General features: G+C 39.6%; 1 protein-coding gene across 8 annotated transcripts in view; it reads right to left on the bottom strand.

The window, feature by feature from the left end:
- Positions 1-20096, bottom strand: part of PCCA (propionyl-CoA carboxylase subunit alpha) — a 378400-nt gene that overhangs the window by 226480 nt on the left and 131824 nt on the right. The gene's annotated exons all lie outside the window — the stretch shown is intronic.

Raw genomic sequence — 20096 nt, 5'->3', positions numbered from 1 at the left:
GCCCAGGGCAGCTATCAGCACTGCACTCTAGCTGTGGGATCTTTGAAGAAAAGGGCAGACAGGGCCAAATGCCACAGACATCTGACCCCTAAACCACAGAACATCACTCTTAACTTCGACTTAGTTAAAAATGTTTCATAATTAATTCAGCTTTGAAAGTTCAGATGCTGGTTACACTTATGTGAGATAGATTTATGTGGGACAGCACTATAAAAGCAACGCTAGATGCAATAAGAAGAAAGATGAATACGCTATTCTCACACAGGGAGTGTATAATCTAGGAAGAAAGAGGCATAGGACCCCAGATAATTCTCTCAGCGGGAATCATAGCAAAGAGAAAAAGGGATTAAGAAAAGCATATTATATTGGGTTAGCCAAAAAGTTCATTCAGGTTTTTCCATAAGATATGATGGAGAAACCCACCCAAATAAACTTTTTGGCCAACCCAACAGACAGGAGGCTAGCGGTGGTGCCAGCGGTAAAGAACCTGCCCGCCAACACAGGAGACAGAAGGGACACAGGTTCAATTCCTGGGTTGGGAAGATTTCCTGGAGGAGGGCACGGCAACCCAGTTCAGTATTCTTGCCTGTGAAATCTCCTGGACAGAGGAGCCTGGCGAGCTAGAGTCCATGGGGTTGCACAGAGTCAGACATGACAGAGCAACTTAGCACACAGCTCACAACACATAGGGCTATTTATATAAGACTATGCAGGATGAGCAGGATATGAACACGTTAGGCAGGAAGAACAGAAACAAAACAGAGGTGGGGAAACATAGGAGAGGTTTAAGGAAGGACTGAAACAATCTGAAGTACAGAGTGCATCTGCAGGATGGAAGAGGAAAAGAGAACTGGACACATAAATTAGATGCAAATTATCCTACACACTTCTGCATTCTACAGATTCTGCTTGAGAGTAACAAGAATATTATTCGCCTCATAGCACTGCAGCCCCACAATGAACATCATATAAAGGAACTAGACTGAAGTCAGTAAAGAAGAATTAGCTTGTTTTTGAGCAGTGAAGAAACAATATCTAAAAATTAGAAATCAGCAGGCCTGAGATATCTTTTTAAAAACAACTTAAGGTCTTTATTAAAGTCATATTCCCCCATAAAACATGTTATCAATTCACCATCAAAAACTATTTATCCATGTGAACAGGAAACCACAAGAGGAATGATATCCACACCTCATGTCTCTACTATTTTCTGCTCCCGCTGAGGATTAGGAAATGTCCAGTTATTCTGAGTCCAGTATTAATCTCATCTTAGTCATTTACTATGGATCCTGGACTATTTAGGGATTTGTGAGGTTCAAAATAAAATTTGGAAATTTTCCTTGGTAGCAAAGAACTAGATGGCAAAACAAGACATGTAAAATCATTTGTCAACAACAAATTATTTTCTGTTCAGTGCTGTCGCGTCAGTCGTGTCTGACTCTTTGCGACCTCATGGACTATAGCTCCCCGGGCTCCTCTGTCCATGGGATTATCCAAGGAAGAATACTGGCGCGGGTTGCCACGCCCTCCTCCAGGGGATCTTCCCAACCCAGGGACTAACCCACATCTCTTATGCCTCCTGCACTGACAGGCAAGTTCTTTACCACTGACCCACCAGGAAAGTTCCCCTATTTTATGTTCAGAAGAGGTGAGACACTGTTAGGCAACGGGGTAATATACAATAAGACAATTGCAACATAGTGCCCCCAAAGGAGGTGATAAAGCAATAGACCTGTGAAAACACACAACCCAGAAGAGAAGACTCCTTGACAAGAATTTAAGAAGCCACATATTAAACAACAGGGGGACAGGAAGAAACTGGTAGAAGGTGGTGACATTACAGTCATGAACTCAATGTAATTTTTGAGCTATAACTGAAAATAATATAATAGTAAGGTATTCTACTCAAAGTCTTATGCCAAGTAAGTCATTAAATTTCGGACAGCACATATTTTTATGCTGTCATCATGCCATGGAGAGATGAGAACTAGCGATTTGAAAAGGAGAAAAAAAAAATATTCCACATAGATGATATTAAACAATATCAAAAAGCCCAGTCTGTCATCCCCACTTTCTTATTGTGCCTGTGACTCTAATTAGGGTAAGTTATGGGATGCCAGGAACTGGAAGAAAAAGGAAAAAAAAACCATTCAGTCAAAAGTTGGCATTCCTGGGAAAATCAAAAGTGATCAAGTTGATGGCTTGCAACCCCTCACTTTTTCCAGCCTGGGTATGAAATATCCACTAATGTTCTCTCACATTGTTTAACCCATTAGAGCACTTATTCCTCTGTTCAACTTTTGTCTAGAACACATTTCTTTAAATTTATCATCTTTAGTTGACTAATGTTTGAAACAGAACAACCTTCCTTATCAGTTCAGTTCAGTTCAGTCACTCAGTCGTGTCCGACTCTTTGCGACCCCATGAATCGCACCACACCAGGCCTCCTTGTCCATCACCAACTCCCGGAGCTCACTCAGACTCACGTCCATCGAGTCCGTGATGCCATCCAGCCATCTCATCCTCTGTCGTCCCCTTCTCCTCCTGCCCCCAATCCCTCCCAGCATCAGAGTCTTTTCCAATTAGTTAACTCTTTGCATGAGGTGGCCAAAGTACTGGAGTTTCAGCTTTAGCATCATTCCTTCCAATGAAATGCCAGGGCTGATCTCCTTCAGAATGGACTGGTTGGATCTCCTTGCAGTTCAAGGGACCCTCAAGAGTCTTCTCCAACACCACAGTTCAAAAGCATCAATTCTTCGGCTTTCTGCCTTCTTCACAGTCGAAATCTCACATCCATACACGACCACTGGAAAAACCATAGCCTTGACTAGATGGACCTTAGTCAGCAAAGTAATGTCTCTGCTTTTCAATATGCTATCTAGGTTGGTCATAACTTTTCTTCCAAGGAGTAAGCATCTTTTAATTTCATGGCTGCAGTCACCATCTGCAGTGATTTGGGAGCCCCAAAAAATAGTTTGACACTGTTTCCACTGTTTCCCCATCTATTTCCCATGAAGTAATGGGACCGGATGCCATGATCTTTGTTTTCTGAATGTTGAGCCTTAAGCCAACTTTTTCGCTTTCCTCTTTCACTTTCATCAAGAGGCTTTTTAGTTCCTCTTCACTTTCTGCCATAAGGGTGGGGTCATCTGCATATCTGAGGTTATTGATATTTCTCCCGGCAATCTTGATTCCAGCTTGTGCTTCTTTCAGTCCAGCATTTCTCATGATGTACTCTGCATAGAAGTTAAATAAGCAGGGTGACAATATACAGCCTTGATGTACTCCTTTTCCTATTTGGAACCAGTCTGTTGTTCCATGTCCAGTTCTAACGGTTGCTTCCTGAGCTGCATACCGATTTCTCAAGAGGCAGGTCAGGTGGTCTGGTATTCCCATCTCTTTCAGAATTTTCCACAGTTTATTGTGATCCACACAGTCAAAGGCTTTGGCACAGTCAATAAAGCAGAAATAGATGTTTTTCTGGAACTCTCTAGCTTTTTTTTCCCATGATCCAGCGGATGTTGGCAATTTGATCTCAAAATAAAATTCTCCAAGGTTTTTAAAACAAGACGAAGCTCTTGGTATGATAAGATTGCTTTAAAAAAAAAAAAAACAACAACCCTCAGGTCCTAGTGCTGTTGACAAGTTTTTCCCCACCTTTACCATCCTTTCACTGGACGTCTGCCTGGGACTCTAAGTAAGGCTGACTGACTGGGCTTCCCTGGTGGCTCAGCGATAGAGAATCCACCTGCCAACTCAAGAGACACAAGAGCTGCAGGTCTGATCATTGGAAAAATCCCCTGGAGAAGGAAATGGCAACCCACTCCAGTATTCTTGCCTGGAGAGGTCCATGTAGCCCTGCAGGGCTACAGTCCACAGGGTCGCAAAAGAATCAGACGTGACTTGGCAACTAAACCATCACTAGAGGAGAGCTGTAACCCAGACTCAACTGAGAGAAAGGTCTAGCCTTGTATTAGAGGTAGAGTCAGTACAATGTGTAAACAGAATGTGGATGAAGGGAGCCTCTAGGGCTTGGTGCTTTCCCACTCAGTTATGAATCCCAAGTCTGACTGCATTTCTTGGCCAACACACTATGTTGAGCTACACAAGAGACACAGTATATAATCCAGCCCCCTTTAAGCAAAACCTGCCCCTATACACAGTGGCATAATCTGATACCGTAAAGGTTGGTGAAATGACATCTTCATGATGTAAATACCATGAGTCATATAATGAAGAATTTTATATAGTTTTTCACCTACAGCTTCTTTAATAAAAAATTCATAGACTGTAATAACTGATAGAGAAAGAAATGTAAAAAGAAAGGAAAAGTGAAATATTTCTAGAGAAATGTCCAATTCCTAATTTGGTGGTGCTAACCAGAATCTCCTAACAGAGCTCCCTACCAATACAGTTGTTCCCATCAAACTATAAAGAGGTCAGCAAAATTCTTTAATATATACATATGATCACTTCTCTCTCCTACCTAAAATGGTAAGGATTTACATTGATGAGTAAGCCATACATGTTAAGAACCATGCATGCTAAGTCACTTCAGTCATGTCCAACTCTTTCTAGGATCAGGAACAAGGCAAGGATGTCCTTTCTTACCCCTCCTATTCAACATCTTACTATAGGTCCCAGTTTATGCAATAAGACAAGAAAAAGGTAAACAAATTGAGAAGGAAGAAATGTCATTAGCAGGAAATAAGATCATCTATGAAGAAAATCTCAAAGACTCAAGAACCACAACCACCACCACCAAAAAAAAACCCAAACAAACAAAAAAAAAACCTTCTAAGACTAATGTAATTACAAGTTGAATTGCATTCCCACATACCAGCAATGGAAACACTTGAAGTTAAAAACAATACCATTTACATTAGTACCCCAAAGAATAAAACACTTAGGCATAAATCTACAAAATATGTATAGTATCTATATGCAGAAAACTACAAAGTTCTGATGAATGAAATTAAGGAAGATCTAACTAAATAAACAGTGGAAACAGTGTCAGACTTTATTTTGGGGGGCTCCAAAATCACTGCAGATGGTGACTGCAGCCATGAAATTAAAAGACACTTACTCCTTGGAAGAAAAGATATGACCAACCTAGATAGCATATTGAAAAGCAGAGACATTACCTTGCAAACAAAGGTCCGTCTAGTCAAGGCTATGGTTTTTCCTGTGGTCATGTATGGATGTGAGAGTTGGACTGTGAAGAAAGCTGAGCGCCAAAGAATTGATGCTTTTGAACTGTGGTGTTGGAGAAGACTCCTGAGGGTCCCTTGGACTGCAAGGAGATCCAACCAGTCCATTATGAAGGATATCAGTCCTCGGTGTTCTTTGGAGGGAATGATGCTAAAGCTGAAGCTCCAGTACTTTGGCCACCTCATCGAAGAGTTGACTCATTGGAAAAGACTCTGATGCTGGGAGAGATTGGGGGCAGGAGGAGAAGGGGACGACACAGGATGAGATGACTGGATGGCATCACCAACTCGATGGACATGAGTCTGAATGAACTCCGGGAGTTGGTGATGGACAAGGAGGCCTGGCGTGCTGCAATTCATGGGGTCACAAAGAGTTGGACACGACTGAGCGACTGAACTGAAGTGAACTAAATAAATGGAGAAAAATTCCACATGCCTGAACTCAATATTGTTGAGATACCAAATCTCCCTAAATTGATCTATAGATTCAAAGAAATATCAACCAAAACTCCATTAAGCTATTTTGTATATATCAACAAACTGATTTTAACATTTATATACATAAGTAAGAGACCTATAATGGTCAACACAGTATTAAAAGAGGACAACAAATTCAAAAGCCTGACATTACCCAACGTTAAGGCTTACTATAAAGCTACAGTAATAAAATCACCAAGATATTGCTAAAATAATAGTCGAATCAATCAATGGAATAGCATGGAAAGTGTGGAGAAAAAACTCACACAAACACAGTGAATGATCTTTGACGAGAAAGCCAAAGCAACTCAACAGAGAAAAGATAATCACTTCCAACAAATGTTGCTAGAACAACTGGAAATCCGTGGGCAAAAAGTGAATCTAGACAAAGTCCTTCACATTTCACAAAAGTTAACCCTAAGTGGGTTGTAGACCTAACTATATAATACTAAACAATAAAATGTCTAGAAGATAAATAAGAGAAAAGTTAAGTGACCTTTGGTTTGGCAAACATTAATGAATAGTGATTGAGCATGTGAAAATATGCTCGACAGTATTAAGGAAATAGAAATCAAAATCACAATGAAATATAACTACATATCCATTAGAATGACAAAAAATAGAAAGACAAGTATTCGCAAGGATGGAGTAAGCAGGTAACCAGAACTCTTGAAACACTGTTGGTGGAAGTGTAAAATGAAGGTAGCAATGTTTTTTAAAAGAACAGAAATAAAATCTATACCTTAATTGTAGTGACGTGTGCTAAAATTCTGTAACCTATACACTTAGAATAGTTAAGATTTCATTCTTCATAAAGCACTCCTCCATAAAAATCATTTTTATGAAGGAGCCGGACAAAAAGAACAGACTGCCTACAAAGGAGTAACAAAAATGAGACTGACAAGTCTCTCTTCAACAGCTGCAGAGCACCATACAGTACAAATGCTCCAGCTCGATGCTAACAGAAGACTACTACCAACCTCGCCCTGCAGCCACACCAAAGCCATCTGTTAACAAAGAACGTGAATCAGTTCAGTTCAGTCGCTCAGTCGTGTCCGACTCTGCAGCCCCATGAATCTCAGCACGCCAGGCCTCCCTGTCCATCACCAACTCCCGGAGTTCACTCAGACTCACATCCATCGAGTCCGTGATGCCATCCAGCCATCTCATCCTCTGTCATCCCCTTCTCCTCCTGCCCCCAATCCCCCCCAGCATCAGAGTCTCTTCCAGTGAGTCAACTCTTCGCATGAGGTGGCCAAAGTATTGGAGTTTCAGCTTCAGCATCAGTCCTTCCAATGAACACCCAGGACTGATCTCCTTTAGGATGGACTGGTTGGATCTCCTTGCAGTCCAAGGGACTCTCAAGAGTCTTCTCCAACACCACAGTTCAAAAGCATCAATTCTTCGGTGCTCAGCTTTCTTCACAGTCCAACTCTCACATCCATACATGACCACCGGAAAAGCCAATGTGAATAGTCCCATCTAAACAAAAACTGAGTTAACTACCTGTAGAAACTTCTATGGGGTAAATTCCAGGAAAAACAGAAATAATCCCATTTGTAAAGTCAGGGATGGAAGAAGGAACAATGAACAAAGAAAATAAATATCTGAGTAAAGGTACATAAATATTAGCTATTTATAGCCCAGTAATAATGCCTAATTAGTGGGGTAAACAATTAAGGAAATAGAATACAAGAAAGCATATAAGGAGGAAATCTTTGGTAGGAGAGAAAACTGTAGATTGAATTTTAAAGTAAGTAAACATTTTAAAAAGTTTAAGATACTGAGGAATACCTGAAGAAGTGTCTCCAAATTCAAATTTCTACAGTAAACCCTGAAATAGAAATAAGCGTAAAATTTCTATCACAGTGGAAAGGAGTGGGGGGGATGGGAATGGAATAAAGAAGAGAAATTTTAAAGGCAATCGTTATCAAAGAAAAGTCATGAAAGGAGAGAAAGTAGAATCCAAGAAGTGGAACAAAAAGAAAAAGAAGATAATATAAATAAATCAGAAAGCAGTCAACACAATAAATGTACATCAACTGAAATCTGTGGTTAAAAGACAATGCCAGTCTTGAATAGAAAAAGAAAAACATCAGTATATACACTTACAAGAGAGATACCTCAATCAATAGACTACTGGCTGACTGGAAAAAAAAAAAAAAAGAACATAAGAAAACACCAAAATAACCTGGTTTAGTCATAACAATACTGATAAAATGAAATTAGAAAGCAAACTCAGAAAAAGCCATACATTCTGATAAAAATTAAAATTAGCCAAGAAGACACATTACACTGCTATATTACCCATTAACTTCCTGGCAAGCAAGAAAACGTCACTAATCCACTCTCTCAAAAACTGATCAAATAGCCAAAAACATCACTAGAAGATGTGAACATCCCAATAGGCAGACTTGACCTATTGGTCATCTATAAAACATGGCCTACAATAATGTGAAAATACACACTGTTCAGGTACACATGGAAGATATATTCAAAGTGATTTACTCCTTGGCCATAAAGCAATTCTCATCAAATTAGAAAGTTTCTAAATAAGAAAGATGATACTCACTGATCAGAAAGCAATTAACTTCGAAATATAACAAAAAGTCGAAACTGTTAATGTATTCCTAAATAACCTGATTCAAAAATCATAACAGAACTCTGAAAATACTCAGAAATGAACAACTGTGGAAAATACATATTAAAATTATGAAACAGACCTCTGTCCATCTCACCACTTTAGGACATTCCTCCAGCTGCTGGAAGTATCATCAACCAAAAGCTGACTTATCCTCAGCTTGTATTACTCCTTCCAAGGGGCAGCCTGCACCCAAGGCTTAGTTAACACAGGTGTATAACAGTTCAATCTTATTGCCTCAATTTGAGACAGCTATTTAATATAAAAGATCAGCCAATACTGGGCTTTCCTGATAGCTCCGTTGGTAAAGAATCCGCTTACAATGCAGGAGACCTGGGTTTGGTCCCTGGGTTGGGAAGGTCCCCTGCAGAAGGGAAAGGCTACCCACTCCAGTATTTTGGCCTGGAGAATACCATGGACTGTATAGTCCATGGGGTTGCAGAGAGTCACGACTGAATGACTTTCACTTTTCAATACACAGAACTCTCTGCAGTAAGAGCTAAGGCCGTTGCTGAGTCTGAGTCTCAACTCAATTCAAATCTCCCTTCAGTCCACAATTTCTTTCACTCTCTCATGTGCACTGGTCCCAAGAATATTCCCCAATAAAATTCCAGGGTCTGCTTTAAGACAGGTATCCAGTCTGTGACAGAGGAGCCATCTGGAAGGCTATTACAGTGACCTAGGCAAAAGATGACACTAGCTTGAACAAATGGAACCACAGGATAAATGGAGAAAAGGGGATGAATTCAAGATTTAGGACATGATGACGATGATATACAAATTGCAAAACCAAACAATGCAATATAGTAGTGAATGCTGAATTACAGAGAACTGCTGATCAAAATCGAGACCCCTCTACTTCCTGCCTCCATGATCCGTGCCACTGTGGCTGGTAGAACCTCCATCAGCCTCATACCCGGACAAGGCTGGCATAGAACAGAACTCCAATGCACCCCACAGTCTTACCAAAGGGAAGTGAACATGGAGGATGATGAAAATCTTTGCTGTTTAAGGTTACAGGGCAGGGGCAATAAAAAGGTGTAACACTACAGCTCTGATAAATGAATAACAGTTGCACAGACTCAAATAAGAATTACCACATTACTAAGTTTTCCAAGGAAATAATTCAAAATTTACTAGGCAATTTGGCTGCCATGCAACACTTGGCTACACTGAAAAGTTCCTACTGTGAAGACAAATAAGGAGATAGTTCAAACAATTTGGAAAAATAAATTCCATCATCAATGCATTTCCCATATTGTTATTTGGTCATAATTTTCCACTTTTTTGTTGTTGCCTTTTAATTACAAGTTATAGTTACATCAGTCATTATCAATTTAGTATTGGTATATCAATTTAGTATTGGTATATCTTATATTGGCACACTTCAGACTGAAGTGATACATATTTATATTTCTCTAGGGCCTATAATTATCCAGTAATTAGAACATAAATATATATGTGTTGCAGTCCAACTATGAATTATTCATATCTCTACTACTACTGCAGATGAACAAAATCTCTAAAAAAGGTACCTAGAGGTGATCTTTATTATCACTGAGCTTTTGCCACTGGAAAATGAAAAAGTGTAAAGTGGGTACAGGACATTTTGCCTTTCCTGAGATGGCTATGCACACATGAACACACGGATATCTATACAAATACACTGAGTTTAAATAAGAATGAACCGGTAGTATACACATAAAGATTTAATCAAGCTGTGTTGTAAGAAAGTAAACCAATATATAACAGTACTTGTTTAAATACGGCAAAGAGAGGCAATTAGTTTTTTTTTTTTTTTTCCCTTGGGAAAACTGATCTGGGCTACCTTTCCTCTACTCAGGCAAATAAAAAATACTAGATCCCTAACTCTGATTCAGGGATCAGAAATAAAGCATGGTTCAGTGTCTAGACTGCAGCAGAATGAGCTGACAGAAAGTTTCCAAACAAAACCCAAAGACTTAATGTCTTCACATTAGTGTCTGCACATTATGTAGCGTCTTTTGCAATAGACTGATAGAAAAAAGAAAAGGTATGCAAGAACGAACAACAATAAAACAACAAGAGAGACACTGAGGACAAATACAGCATGGCAAAATGCAGAGGGAGAACCTGTGAAATAATGCTGAAACCCAAAGTGTGTATATTGGAGCAACGAAAGAAAATGTAAGGACCCAACTGACGAAGAAAAGAGAGAACGGATGCAGAGCACGGACCACCATTGTAACCTCAAATGACCACAAGACTTCAATAACATGAAAACTGCAAAATAAAAACCTCATTCTTTCATACTTTATGAGAATGAGAATAACACTATTTTCTTCAACATAATTTTTCCTTAGGCATTTCTTAGGAAATCTCCTAATTAAATAAATGAATATTAAATATCTCTTCTACTGAGGACCAAATTGGAAAATGAATTAACAGGATGTTAAGATTGGGAAAAAGATACAAATTGCAATATTTTTTCAAATGCTTCCTTGACATATCTTTAACCACAAAGTCATACACAATATGTGAAGTTTTCTAAGCAGCATGAAAGAAAGAAAAGATTTGAGGGCTTAGCTAAGTATTTCTATCCTTCCTTAGCACAAACAATTTGTTCTTCTATATTAAAAAAACAAGAGCAACTTTTTTAAACGTTGTACCATGCCAAAAGGAAAATTAGCCAAAGGAAAGGAAAAAATAGCCAGGGCAGAGAAGAAAACAATATAGTTCCTACATACTTATCAGAGACAGGAGCTAAGGTGGTAGGAAGACTAATATCAAGAAGAAATTTATGGGAGAGCCTAACCTGCAGAGAACGTAAGATATAGCACCATAGGTTAGTGTGAAGCCAAGAAGGTTCATTCAAAGACTCTCATACATTTGAATCTTAAAACTTCCATTAGTCCTGCCTAATGAATCCAACGACAGCCTAAATGGATTGACGTGCTCTAGTCATTAACAATCACATACTAAGTTTACTTAAATAAACCTACCTTTCTTTTTTCTTTTTAGTTCTCTGTTAGCTGAGAGTTTATCCTGAGTTTATCCTGGCTTACTTAATATTGCTACTCTTCCCAGATATCTCCACTACAAACTTGGAAATGAAGGAGGGGAAATGAGAAAAAACATTGTCAAATCATGATTTATAAACATTGTGAAAAAAAAAAAAAACCCAACTTTAAAATGTGGGTCTACTTATTTCATTTCCATACTTATATAGACATCTCTATTTGGATTCACTCACTGAATAACCATTCACTGAATATAAACTTATGTGATGATCACTGTCTTAAGTACTAGAAATCTTCCACATTGCAGGCGGATTCTTTACCATCTGAGCCACCAGGGAAGCCCAAGAATACTGGAGTGGGCAGCCTATCCCTTCTCCAGCAGATCTTGCTGACCCAGGAATCAAACTGGGGACTCCTGCATTGCAGGCGGATGTTTTACCAGCTGGGCTACCAAGCAAGCCATTAGAAACCAGAAATACAAACTAACCCCTGGTCAATTTTACTATAAAGTACTAAGCAAATGACCATAAACCAATCATTTTCAAAGAAAGAATTTACTTAATGCAGAGAAAATCCCACTAGAGAAGAGCAACCTATCAAGGTAATTGAGTACAAGAGACAAGAGAGTATTTCCATATCAAACTAAATCCTGGGATTCTGCAGGGAAAGGGACAAACTTTATGAGATACTGTTCCAGCTTGATACTATTTTCTCTTTTCCATCTCTTTAAAACTCAATTCTCTATATCTCAATCATTCACTCTTCCATTTAACAAGAGAATTACTTGAGACAAATGTGTATACTTTTACTACTGGGTAGAGTGTCCTATATATGTCTATAAAGTTTCATTGGTTTAAACTGTTACAATCTTTACTTCTTTACTGATCCTCTCTATGGATGCTCTTACTCATTATTTAAACTGTACTACTGAAGTCCCCAACTATTATTGTATAACTATCTATTTCTCTTTTCAAGTCTGTCAATACTTACTTCATATATTTTCAGTATCAGCTGTTTGGTGCATATATGTTTATAACAGTCAATACATAGTGTCTTTTATCTCTTTTGACAGTTTTAGACTTAAAGTCTATTTTGTCCGATAGACAAAATATGTTTTAGAATAGCCACCCCAGTTCTCTTTTGATTACTATTTGCATGGGATAACTATTTCTATCCTTTTGCTTTCAATCTATCTCTGTGTCTAGATCTAAAATGAGTTTCTTAGAGACAGCATATAGTTGGATGTGTTTTTATCCATTCTGCCAATATCTGCCACAATGAGATATCATTTCACACACACTAGGATGGCCATAATATTAAAAAAAAAAAAAAAAAGGAAAATAACAAGTATTGGCAACGATGGGAAGAAACTGGAAACCTCATACACTGCTGGTAGGAATGTAACATGATTCAGCCACTGGGGAAAACAGATTGGCAGTTCCTCAAAAAGTTAACCATAGAATTACCATGTAAACCAGCAGTTCCACAACTAGGTATATACCAAGATAGTTGAAAACATATACACAAACATGCATAGGTATGCACATTCACGGCAGCACTATCTACAACAGTCAGTATATGGAAACAACCCAAATGTCCATCCGCGGCTAAACGAATAAATAAAATGTACTATTAACACACAATAGAATACTATTTGGGCTTCCCTGGTGGCTTAGCTGGCAATGAATCTACCTGCAATGCAGGAAACCCCAGTTTGATTCCTGGGTGGGGAAGATCCCCTGAAGAAGGGAACAGCTACCCACTCCAGTATTCCGGAATAGGAGGGAATATTATTTGGTCATAAAAAGAATGAAGTACCAATATACATATAGAGGAACTTTGAAAATATAATGCCAAGTGAACACAGAAGGTCATATGTTTTATGATTCCATTTATATGAAATATCCAGAATAGATAAATCCACTGAAACAGAAAGCAAATTGGTGATTGCCAAGGGCTGGAATATGAGGAGTGACTGTTACTGGATAGCTGGGGAGGAAATGGCAACACACTCCAGCATTCTTCCCTAGAGAATCCCATGGACAAAGGAGCCTGGCGGGCTATAGTCCATGGGGTTAAAAAAGAGTCGGACGTGACTGAGCACATGCCCTCATGCACACACACACACAGGAATGAATACAGAGTTTCTTTTGGGGGTACTGAAAATGTTCTGGCATTAGAGTGGTAGGTGGTGGTGGTGTTCACTCACTTAGTCATGTCTGGCTCTTTGAGACCCCATGAACAGAAACACGTCGGGCCTGCCTGTCCTTCATCATCTCTTGGTCCTTGCTCAAACTCATATCCATCAAGTCAGTGATGCCATACAACCATCTTGTCCTTGGTCATCACCTTCTCCTCCTGTGTTCAATCTTCCCAAGCCTCAGGGTCTTCTCTGATGAGTTGGCTCTTCATATCAGGTGGCCAAAGTATTGGAGCTTCAGCTTCAGTCCTTCCAGGGAATATTCAGCACTGATGTCCTTGAGGATGGACTGGTTAGATCTCCTTGCAGTCCAAGGGACTCTCAAGAGTCTTCTCCAACACCACAATTCAAAAGCATCAATTCTTCAATGCTCAGCCTTCTTTATGGTCCAGCACTCACATCCATACATGACTACAGGAAAAACCACAGCTTTGACTAGACAGGCCTTTGCGGGCAAAGCAATGTCTCTGCTATTTAATAGGCTGTCTAAGTTTGTCACAGCTTTTATTCCAAGGAGCAAGCATCTTTTAATTTCATGCCTGCACTCACCATCTGCAGTGACTTTGGACCCAAGAAAATAAAGTCTCTTACTGTTTCCCCATCTATTTGCCATGAAATGATGGGACTGGATGCTGGATATTAGTTTTCTGAACGTTGAGTTTTAGGCCAGCTTTTCACTCTCCTCCTTCACCTTCATCAAGAGGCTCTTTGGTTCCTCTTCAGTGGTGAAGATTCACTAATTCTCTGAATATACTAAAAACCACTGGACTATACACGTTGAAAGGCTGGATTTTATACTATCTAAATTTTATCCCAATTTTTACAAATCTAATATTTACTATTTGAGGAATCAGTGAATTAAAATGGACTGGAACGGGTGAATTTAACTCAGATGACCATTATATCTACTACTGTGGGCAAGAATCCCTTTCAAGAAATGGAGTAGCCATCATAGTCAACAAAAGAGTCCAAAATGCAGCATCTGGATGCAATCTCAAAAACGACAGAATGATCTCTTTCTTTCCAAGGCAAACCATTCAATATCACGGTAATCCAAGCCTATGTCCCAACCAGTAATGCTGAAGAAGCTGAAGCTGAACAGTTCTATGAAGACCTATAAGACCTTCTAGAACTAATACTCAAAAAAGATGTCCTCTTCATTATAGTGGACTGGAATGCAAAAGTAGAAAGTCAAGAAATACCTAGAGTAACAGGCAAGTTTGGTCTTGGAGTACAGAATGAAGCAGGGCAAAGGCTAATAGTGCTTTGCCAAGAGAATTCACTGGTCATAGCAAACACCCTCTTCCAACAACACAAGAGAAGACTCTACATGTGGACATCACCAGATGGTCAATACGGAAATCAGACTGATTATATTCTTTGCAGTCAAAGATGGAGAAGTTCAATGCAGGCAGAAAAACAAGACAGGGAGCTGACTGTGGCTCACATCATGAACTCCTTATTGACAAATTCAGACTTAAATTGAAGAAAGTAGGGAAAACCACTATTAGACCATTCAGGTATGACTTTAATCAAACCCCTTACGATCATACAGTGGAAGTGACAAACAGACTCAAGGGATTAGATATGATAGAGTGCCTGATGAACTACGGATGGAGGTTCATGACACTATACAGGAGACAGGGATCAAGACCATCCCCAAGAAAAACAAATGCCAAAGAGAGAAATGGCTGTCTAAGGAGGCCTTACAGATAGCTGTGAAAAGAAGCGAAGCGAAAAGCAAAGGAGAAAAGGAAAGATATAAGCATCTGAATACAGAGTGCCAAAGAATACCAAGGAGAGATAAGAAAGCTTTCCTCAGTGATCAGTGCAAAGAAACAGAGGAAAACAATAGAATCAGAGAGACTAGAGATCTCTTCAAGAAAATGAGAGATACCAAGGGAATATTTCATGCAAAGATAGGCACAATAAAGGATAGAAATGGTATGGACCTAACAGAAGCAGAAAATATTAAGAGGTGGCAAGAATACACAGAAAGAAAGAAAGAAAGTGAAGTCGCTCAGTCATGTCTGACTCTTTGTGACCCCATGGACTGTAGCCCACCAGTCTTCTCCGTCCATGGGATTCTCCAGGCAAGAATACTGGAGTGGGTTACCATTTCGTTCTCCAGGGGATACACAGAAGAACTATACAAAAAAGATCTTCATGACCCAAATAATCACGATGGTGTGATCACTCACCTAGAGCCAGACATCATGGAACGTGAAGTGAAGTAGGCCTTAGGAAGCATCACTACGAACAAAGCTGGTGGAGGTGATGGAATTTCAGTTGAGCTCTTTCAAATCCTAAAAGATGATGCTGTGAAAGTGTTGCACTCAATATGTCAGCAAATTTGGAAAACTCAGCAGTGGCGACAGGACTGGAAAAGGTCAGTTTTCATTCCAATCCCAAAGAAAGGCAACACCAAAGAATGTTCAAACTGCGGCACAACTGCACTCATCTCACACGCTAGTAAAGTAATGCTCAAAATTCTCCAAGCCAGGCTTCAACAGTACGTGAACCACGAACTTCCAGATGTTCAAGCTGGATTTAGAAAAGGCAGAGGAACCAGAGATCAAATTGCCAACATCCACTGGATCACATAAAAAGCAAGAGAATTCCAGAAAAACATCTACTTCTGCTTTATTCACTATGCCAAAGTTTTTGACTGTGTGGATCACCACAAACTATGGAAAATTCTTAAAAGAGATGGGCATACCAGACCACCTGACCTGCCTCTTGAGACATCTGTATGCAATCAGGAAGCAACAGTTAGAACTGGACATGGAACAACAGACTGGTTCCAAATCAGGAAAGGAGTACATCAAGGCTGTATACTGTCACCCTGCTTATTTAACTTATATGCAGGGTACATCATGAGAAACGCTGGGCTGGAGGAAGCACAAGCTGGAAATCAGGATTGCCTGGAGAAATATCAATAACCTCAATATGCAGATGACACCACCCTTATGGCAGAAAGCGAAGAAGAACTAAAGAACCTCTTGATGAAAGTGAAAGTGGAGAGTGATAATTTGGCTTAAAGCTCAACATTCAGAAAACAAAGATCATGGCATCTGGTCCCATCACCTCATGGCAAATAGATGGGGAAACTGTGGAAACAGTGACAGACTTTATTTTTGGGGCTCCAAAATCACTGCAGATGGTGACTGCAGCCATGAAATTAAAAGATGCTTACTCCTTGGAAGAAAAGTGATGATCAACCTAGACAGCATATTGAAAAGCAGAGACATTACTTTGCCAACAAAGGTCCGTCTAGTCAAAGCTATGGTTTTGCTAGTAGTCACATGTGGATGTGAGAGTTGGACTTTAAAGAAAGCTGAGCACTGAAGAATTGATGGTTTTTTTTTTTTTTTTTTTAATTGATGTTTTTGAACTGTGGTGTTGGAGAAGACTCTTGAGAGTCCCTTGGACTGCAAGGAGATCCAACCAGTCCATCTTAAAGGAAATCAGTCCTGAATACTCATTGGAAGGACTGATGCTGAAGTTGAAACTCCAATACTTTGGTCACCTGATGCGAAGAACTGACTCATTTGAAAAGACCCTGATGCTGGAAAGATTGAGGGCAGGAGGAGAAGGGGACGACAGAGGATGAGATGGCTGGATGGCATCACCGACTCAATGGACATGGGTTTGAGTAAACTCCAGGGGTTGGTGATGGACAGGGAGGTCTGGCATGCTGTAGTCCACTGGCTCGCAGAGTTGGACACGACTGAGCGACTGAACAGAATATTTGGTATAAAAACTGAGAACAGGTTGTCTCTAAACCTGGTTGTGGGGGGAGTGAGGACCAAGCACTGAGTACGAAGGAACTTTCTAGGGTGACGGTAATGTTCAACATCTTGGTGGTGTTTGGGGTATGCATATATCAAAATCAACAAATACACACTTCGTATGTGTTCACGTTAACTGTATACAAAGTTTGCCTTAAAATAACCAAATTGTAATACAAATACTGAATTAAGTTAATGACATGTGTACTCAAGTATTTGGCCACCTCATGCGAAGGGTTGACTCATTGGAAAAGACTCTGGTGCTAGGAGGGATTGGGGGCAGGAGGAGAAGGGGATGATCGAGGATGAGATGGCTGGATGGCATCATGGACTCGATGGACGTTGAGTCTGAGTGAACTCTGGGAGATAGTGATGAACAGGGAGGCCTGGCGTGCTGCGATACACGGGGTCGCAAAGAGTCGGACACAACTGAGTGACTGAACTGAACTGAACTGAACTCAAGTATTTCGTAGGATGCATACTGTATTTACAATGTACTATGAAATATACCAAAATTTAAATAGTTTAACAAACAAATAAGCAATAAAGCAAATTTAGCAAAAGATTAATAATGGAGTTTTGGTGTTGGGAATATAAGTACACGGGGCTTCCCTGGTAGCTCAGTTGGTAAAGAATCTGCCTGCAATGCAGGAGACCCTGTTTCAATTCCTAGGTCAGAAAGTTCCCTGGAGAAGGGATAGGCTACCCACTCCAGTATCCCTGTGCTCCCCTGCTGTGGCTCATACAGTAAAAAATCTGCATGCAATGCGGGAGACCCAGGTTTGATCCCTGGGTTGGGAAGATCTGGAGAAGGGCATTGCAACCCACTCCAGCATTCTTGCCTGAAGAATCCCCATGGACAGAGGAGCCTGGCGGGCTCCAGTCCATGGGGGTCTCAAAGAGTCAGACACAGGTGAGCAAAGCATAGCACCTATAGGAATACACTGTAAAATTCTTTTAAAATATTGTCTGATTGAAAAATTTCAAAATAATACACCAGGAAAAAGTTAACAAGCAAGAAAAATATCCAAAAGTCATGAGTACTTTGCAGAGATTTAGAACATGGTTATAAAACAGAATGACTGACTGGAAATGTTAGACTGTCTTCTCTTGAATATATGACACTTAAGCCAAGATATGAAAGATGTCAGCAAGAGTGTTCTAGGCTTCCCACCCTATCCCAAAAAACTTATCCTAAGTTTGATGTGTTCAAGAAAGCTAGTGACTAAAGTATGGTAGTCAAGGAAGGGAGTAGCATAAAATGGGATTGGAGAGAAAGGCAGATGTCAAACCATTCCGGGTTTGTAGTTCCAACAAAGAATTTTCATTTTATCTAAGTGCAAGGGAAAGACATTAATGGGTTTAAAGCAGGAATTGACTGGGTGGGATGAGATGGGGTGAGTCCTTATTATTTAGAGTTTTAAAATATCACACCAACTGCTATGTGAAGAATGGCTAGAGAAAATATCATAGTCCCCGCCAGAACAATGGTGATCTGGAGGAGAGTGTTGGTAGTCAAGACAGTGAGCAGTGAATATGGGAGATATTTTGAATGAAGAAGTGACCGTATCTATCGATAGCGTGACAACAGGATGACAGGGAAAGGGCGCCACGATAGAGCTCGGGCTTCAGCGTTGGCCACCAAGTATGTGACATCTATTCAGGCCTAGAAGCCCTGGGAGAAACAGGTCTGCAGTGTGATGACCTGAGGACCAAAAAATTTTCACTTACATTGGGTATGATTTTTAACTGTGAAAAAGACAGGCCAAATAAAGGAATTAGAATAATCTGGAAGTTGTTAAAGACTGATTTGAAATCTACGATTTCTTTTTCTTTCAAGAATCAATTTTGGCCTGATTGTATTAAGGACCTTTGATCCAGATCAAACTGTAATGCAAATCAAGCTCACTGATTGCTGTCTTCTATCTCTGAGGTTAAAGATAAACTCGAGATCAATAGGTCTTGTATCTTCAAACTTAGAGAGGTCAAAGGGAAAATATCAGGAGTGAGGATGAGGGAGAAAAGGAAGGCCAAAAAAACAAGTACACAGAAGTAACATATTAAGTCTTAACTGTCTCTCAACCTGACAATGATAAGAGGCTATCTGACCCTTAAATTCCACATATAACATGCTTAAGTGCCTTGTACTATTTTACAAAAAGTGGCAACTCAAATTTTAGCCCACATCCTCTAATCCTATTAGTTTTACCAAAGTATCTTGAAAAATACATGGTCCCTGGAGCTAAATGAACCTAAATTTGAAGCAGCCCACCACTCAGTAGCTCTGTGACCTTGAGCAAATTACTTACCATTTCTAATCCTTTGTTTCTTAAATGTAAATGAAAATAATTAAGAGAATTAGCATTAGAAATAACATTCACAAAAGTGCCTGCTACTGGGGAAAAAATGCTCCATAAACAAGAGCTACTATTATGCAAAAGACGCCTAATTCATCAATGCTCAAGGCAGCAGGTTCCTCCTTGGGCCGCACAGGAGAAAAGAAAAGAAGTACAGATGTGAGACAGAAGGAAACCACAGAAAAGATCAATTTCATTTTCACCACATAACCCAGAAAGATAGTAAAACAAAGAAATCTATGAATAGTTATGACCATCCACAACTTACAAATGGACAGGTTTGAGAGGTTTGATTACATTTCAGTTGTTTAGAAAAGGGAACATATTTTACCAGGGAATCAATGTTCAGTTCAACTCTTGGACAAACTCACGAGAAGTCATTAAACTCAAAATGTAGTTAAAATGTGATATATCTCAATAA

Source organism: Capricornis sumatraensis, chromosome 12 (assembly GCF_032405125.1).
Source record: "Capricornis sumatraensis isolate serow.1 chromosome 12, serow.2, whole genome shotgun sequence".
Lineage (NCBI taxonomy): Eukaryota > Metazoa > Chordata > Mammalia > Artiodactyla > Bovidae > Capricornis > Capricornis sumatraensis.
Note: the sequence above shows the minus strand (reverse complement) of the source record. Positions and strands in the feature narration are given on the sequence as shown.